The following is a 6,384-nucleotide window of genomic DNA, read 5'->3' on the forward strand; positions in this document are numbered from 1 at the left end:
TCAGGCGCACATATCACACAAAATTTATGGACTATAACACACGAAAAAATGAAAAAAAAATTATATTTCACGGCCCTAGCCTCATTTGAACTTGAAAAAGCCTATGTTTGCCCCTCCAAACCAACGCATGATATTTAATAGGTCTTCACGGAAGACCACAAAAAATTTCGACCAAAAAATCACCGATCGCACATATCACAAAAAAATTATGGACTATAACACATAAAAAATGAAAAAGTTCGTATTTCCTATTTCGGGCCTCGCTTGAACTTTAGAAAAACCTACATTTGCGCCTCTAAACCAACCCGCGCCATTTAGTCAGTCGTCACACTCCTACAGAATTTCGGCAAAAAAATCACCGAACACACATATCACACAAAATTATAAACTAACACATGAAAAATAAAAAAATTCCTATTTACCAATTCGGGCCTTGTTTAAACTTGAAAATCCTATGTTTGTCTTCCGAAATATAATTAAAAGGAATAAAGTATATCCTAATAAAGACAAATGGCAGTCCAAGAGAGGAACTGTGGCAGTTTATGACAAGAATTAGTTAGTAAATAATATTTAATTTGAATGTTTAAAAAAATCAAATATCTATATTTTTTATGGTAAATTGGGAAGTTACCTACTGTTATTCTTATTTTTTAATTCCTACTTTATTTTTTACAAAATAGGCACGTGCAATTACTTTAGGAATCAACTTCCCTCAAATGATTAAAAAAATTCATGGTTTACATATTTTCATCTATATAATTATTACCGTATTAGAAAAGAAAATATAAAAAAATAATTTTTGGACCTTTTTTCTTAGCTATTTTTATATACTAATTGAAGAGACCTAAACTTAAAAGAGTTTTATTCTTTGTATTCTAAAAGAGTCCTAAACCTAAAACTAAACAAAGAAAAAACCTACTTAAAAAGTCGAAGATGGTAACCCATAAAAAATAAAACAACTAATCCTAAAATATGTCAATTCCTTAAGATATTACCATCCAAATTTTCTCGTCCCTTCCTGTCAAGTCTTTAATGCATTTTAAGTGTGTTTCAAAATTTTATAATACAATTGTGTTGGATGGCTAGACGGTAATTTTTACTCTATAGAAGAAGATGGAAACGCCACCAAGTCTTATCATCAACTTGATAATTTTGATAAGTTGTGTCCTCACATTGACCATATTTCTAATTGTTTTGGTTACGATAATGGTTTGTATTGCACGTGGGATGAGAAATATATTGCAATTTTCAATCCCGCTACAGGAGAAGTAAGATATCTTCCCTACTTGAAATGTTTTGATAATGTTTGGTATTGTATATGTTCAATAGGTTTTGAGCCTGAAGAAAAGAAGTATAAACTTCTGTTGACTATTTATAAACGAAATCATCTTGAATTATCAAGAGCATGGATTTTTACTTTAGGTATAGATAATTCATGGAGGGAGATAATTATATATGGCGAACATGATTATAATATTTATGATCTCGGATATGGAGATTGCATAATTAGTGGGATCATCTATCGATTTAGCTATTCTCCTGAATTTTGTATAGTTGCGTTTGATATTAAATCTGAAATTTTCACAATTATCACAATGTCGATTGAATTTCATAATAGTATAGATATGAATAGTTTTGACAAATACGGAGATAAGGTCTATATGCTAATAGATGTGAATGGAAAATTAGGAATTATGTATATTCCAGAGTTCTTTCTTACTAAAGACATTCATTTATGGATTTTAAAAGAAGAATGGGAACATCAAATATTTGAATTTCCTTTAGAATTGAAACATGAGGATGATATATACTTTCATCCCTTTGGTATTTGCAAGTATGGTGATGAAGAAATTGTGTTTACAATATGGATAAAATCAAGTGATGATGTTTTGGCTTATTTTTATTATCATGTGAAGAATAAGAGTTGGAGATATTTTAAAGCACAAGAATATGCTTGGGTTGGTAGCATTTTTGCTTATAGGGAAAGCCTCTTCCCTTTGAAAAATATTGGCTTACCAACCACAATTGCAGAGTAATAATGGTCTAGATGATCATTTTGTAAGTTGAGGTGCGCATGATGTCAAGTCAAGTTAGAATGGCCGAATTTGAAGAAAAGAGTCATTATTAGTTGCAAATACTTGTTATTATGAAGCAAGTCCAGCCCAATGTGGATACCAGGGTCACAAAAGTAGTTATTGGGGTCATGAAAATAGTTATTGGGCTTACAAGAGCTATTGGGCCAAGAACAAGCAATAAGGTCAGGTTAATTTGGGATCCGGGTTGAGAAGTGGGCGTGGGAATGGTTCCATCAAACAGGGTAGTGATATTTGATTTGGGAATTATGCAAATTGTTGAGAAAAGAGTTTGATTCTCTCATCTGTAATTGAGCTTCTCATCCCCTTCTATCTAGGAATAATTAATTTACATAGACATAATAGAACATATATTACATCTTCTACCGGTACTTATTAGTAATTAGTAATATAACATAATAATTACTACTGATGACAGATTTGAATTAATTAATAATTAATAAATATTTATTTAAATTATTTAATGTAAATTAATATGGAAGCGTGTAAATATATTAGTAAAGAAAGCCCGGGCGCTGCCCGGGCCCAACATTAATAAAGTTATATTGTTACTCTCTCCGTCCCATATTAGATGAGAATCTTACTAAAAAAAAAAATTTCATATTATTTGAGCACTTATTAAATTAGGATAGAATTAATTAATTCTTTTCCATTTTACCCTACAATTAATATGACCATTCCTATATGGTATGTGTATTTTTTGTAACTCATTTCAATGTGCATTGATATAAACAAAGGGTAAAATGGTGAAGTCTTCCAATGTATTAATGATTTCTTAATCACCGTGTAAAGTTGGAAGTGCCCATCTAATATGGGACGGAGAGAGTATAGTTTATGTATTGTTATAAAATTAGTAAAGATTGTTATAATATATTTTGCTCATAAGTGAGCTAGTATAAAAACTTATTTGTCATTTGTCTTTTTAATTTCAATTTCAAATAGCAAATAAATGTACCGATAAGATTGAGGGTAGAAATGAAACATATCTTTCTAAATTTAAGTAAAAATAAACAGAGTAGAAGTAACATTAGAGTTATCAATAGGACGATTCATTCGGTTATTTTAAAAAAAATTATATCATTCAATTTTTTGGCTATTTTATAATGTATAACCAAAATTAAAATTTTAAAATCATCCCAATCCTAATTTATGTGACAGAAGCAGTACAAAAATTAGTCTTTTTTTTGTTGTCTTGTAGATAGTTTAAGTTATTATTTATTGTAAATTATAGTACTTTTTATTAAAGTTTTTAATAACATATGTTACTTTTTATGTTTGAGAGTTAAACCAACTTTTTTTTATATGTCTTTTAATTTTATATGTGTTTTGTCCTTTTCCATTTTCAAAAACTAATACTCTGTCCATTTCATTTTATATGTCATTTCTTTTTATAAATATATTGGTTATTCCCTCTTCTTATGTCATATATTATGAAATTTGAGAAGTTATTGAAATTTTTATATGATTCTAAAAATATTTTAAATTGTTAGCTATTGTGATTTGTAGTACCTTTTTTTTACAGAATTTTGAAAATAATATTTATTACTCTCTTTGTTCTAATTTACGTGGCACATGCAAAATTTCAAATATTAACCATTTTTTATATGTCTCTTTACTATATTAAGTTGTTAATTATTGTATTTTATAGTACATTTTGAACTTAATTTTTAAAGAATATATGTTATTTTCCATGTCCCAATTTATGTGGCATTAATTGATAGATTTGTTGGAGTCGAGAGAATTTTTTTGTTAATTATTGTAATTTATAGTTTCTTTTTCGTCAATTTGAAACAATATATGTTCTTAATTGATAGATTTTTTGGAGCCGACAATTTTTTTTGTTAATTATTGTAATTTATAGTTTCTTTTTCGTCAATTTCAAACAATATATGTTTATCATATAATCCATTTTATGTGGTAGCAATAGAATTTAGAGAGTCAATTAAATTTTTTATATAACTTTTAAATATTTAAGCTATTAATTATTGTAATGTATAGTATTACTTATATTATTTTTGAATATAAATGATACCTTTTTTATCCTAATTTATACGGCATTGATAGAATTGAAAGTGTCAAATAATTGTTAATTATTGTAATATGATATGTAGTACTTTTTATGTAGTTTTTACTATTTTTAAGCATACTAAGTATAGTATTACTTATATTATTTTTAAATATATTTAAATCTACTACTTATATATATATTTTTTAGTAAATAAGTGTGAATGTGAGGGTATTTTTAAATACCTAAAATACCCTCACATTCACACTTATGTTCAACCCTCTCCTTTTTTTTGGTGCCACGTATCGAAAGAGGAGTGAATTTATTCACTCTTCTTATGTGTCACGTGTCAAAAGAGGAGTGAATTTATTCACTCTTCTTATATAGTAATATTTAGATTGTTTAGTTATTTAATAAGGAAGCGTGTATCTAGGAAATGGTTACCGCACACGTTTCTTAATGAGGCTTTTTGATTTTTTAATAATTAATTTATATTTATAATTTTAGTTTTAGTTTTTTAAAGTGCTCCTAGAAAGTAGTCTAATGGCACACGTTTCAATTATAAAGCCATTGGACTTTTTTTAATAATTAATGTATATTTAAATCAATAATTAATTAAGGTGACTTTTTGTAGGTGTCTGCACATGTTTCGAAAGTCTGCCTAGGAACACGCTTCCTTATTAAATAATAAGCCATTTTTAAATAATTAATAAGCCATTTTTTAAATAATTAATAAGCCATTTTTTGTATAAGCCAATTTTTGAAAGTTAGCAGTTTAATTAATAAATCTGCTAACTTTTTGTATGTGTCTGCACTGAACATGTGTCTGCACGTTTAATTAGTAAGCCATTTTTAATAATTAATTCAGATTATTAATTAATTAAGAAGTTAGCAGTTTTTGAAAGTGTGCATAGGAAGTGGTGAGATTATGTATTTGATTGACTTCACACGTTTAGTGTAGAGAATAACTTCAAGTTTGTTTTCAATTTCCCATTATCTGCATGTCCTTCATTCTTAGTCTTTGTGTTTTTTAAATTATATATTAACAATCATGAAGAGATATTTGAAATCTAACCTTTTCCCTAGAAAAAGCCCTAGATTTAGTAACAATTATGGATTGAGTCAACCTCCAAGCTTCAATTTGATATCACAATCACTTGAGAACGATTGTTTGGAGAATAATGAAAGTGAAAATGTTCCTATTCAAATTAGTTCAACCAAGCAACAAGAAAAAAAAAGAAAATGCAATAGTGTTGTGTATACATGTTCGGATGATTCAGATTCAGATTTTGTGCCAGAATCAAGTTACATTAAGGACAAGAACTATATGAAGGGTGAGACTTCTAGAGCCCCAAATCCAAAAATTAAGGTGCGCGCGAAGAAGTTCAATTTCAGAAGTGGAAAAGTTGTTCCAAAGGTATTAAATGAACATATATGATTCCGTTGGATCTCCTCGCAACATCTTTACTGCCTTTTCCTTTGATCGCCAGGCTTGCATGTAACTCAATGTAACACTATGAAGTTTCAGCATGTCATCAGCAATATCTCTTGGTGTGTATATTTTTTTGTATCTATAAACTTATTCAAGACCAGAATAGCGACCACATCAGTAATTCCTTGGCGCCTTGCGTATATTCTCTCCCGGACAGAACATGTGTGAGTACCACAATATTTTCTTATCTTGAAAAGTGCAGACTGATTGAGACTTGATGATTTCAAGAACCAAGTACAATTTTTTGATGGACAAACAAGATAATAGCTGCAAGAGAACACAAGTGAATTTTGAAGTTAGTATTCAAACATCAAAAAAATATGATAATACCTACAAGAGAACATTAAAATAATTACCAAGTTGAGCTGGATCTCTTAACATTGAATGTAAACTTATTGACAAATGCGTAATGCTTCATCACTTCTGCTAGTACACTTTTATCTTTGTAAACTTGTTTCACATCCACAGAAAGATCTGAAGCATCACTAGTGATATCATTTTCTTCGTCATCCACAGTATCAATATATTCAATAGGATTCATCCCAATCAAACGCACTGAATTATTTGAATATAAATCTGAAACACCGCTGATTTCACCAACAACATTATTTGTGCGTTCAATAATAGGACCATATTCATCTTCAACCATTGCCCTTTTTTTAAGAGTAATACACAATGGGTACTTACTAAAAAAAGTGACATTTACCCTTCCGTTGGTCGAGATAAACATGCACACCCATATCATTGTGTATTGACATAGGTGGACTTCTGTCGCTTACCAAGTACATAATATT

Source organism: Solanum stenotomum, chromosome 3 (assembly GCF_019186545.1).
Source record: "Solanum stenotomum isolate F172 chromosome 3, ASM1918654v1, whole genome shotgun sequence".
Taxonomy (NCBI): domain Eukaryota; kingdom Viridiplantae; phylum Streptophyta; class Magnoliopsida; order Solanales; family Solanaceae; genus Solanum; species Solanum stenotomum.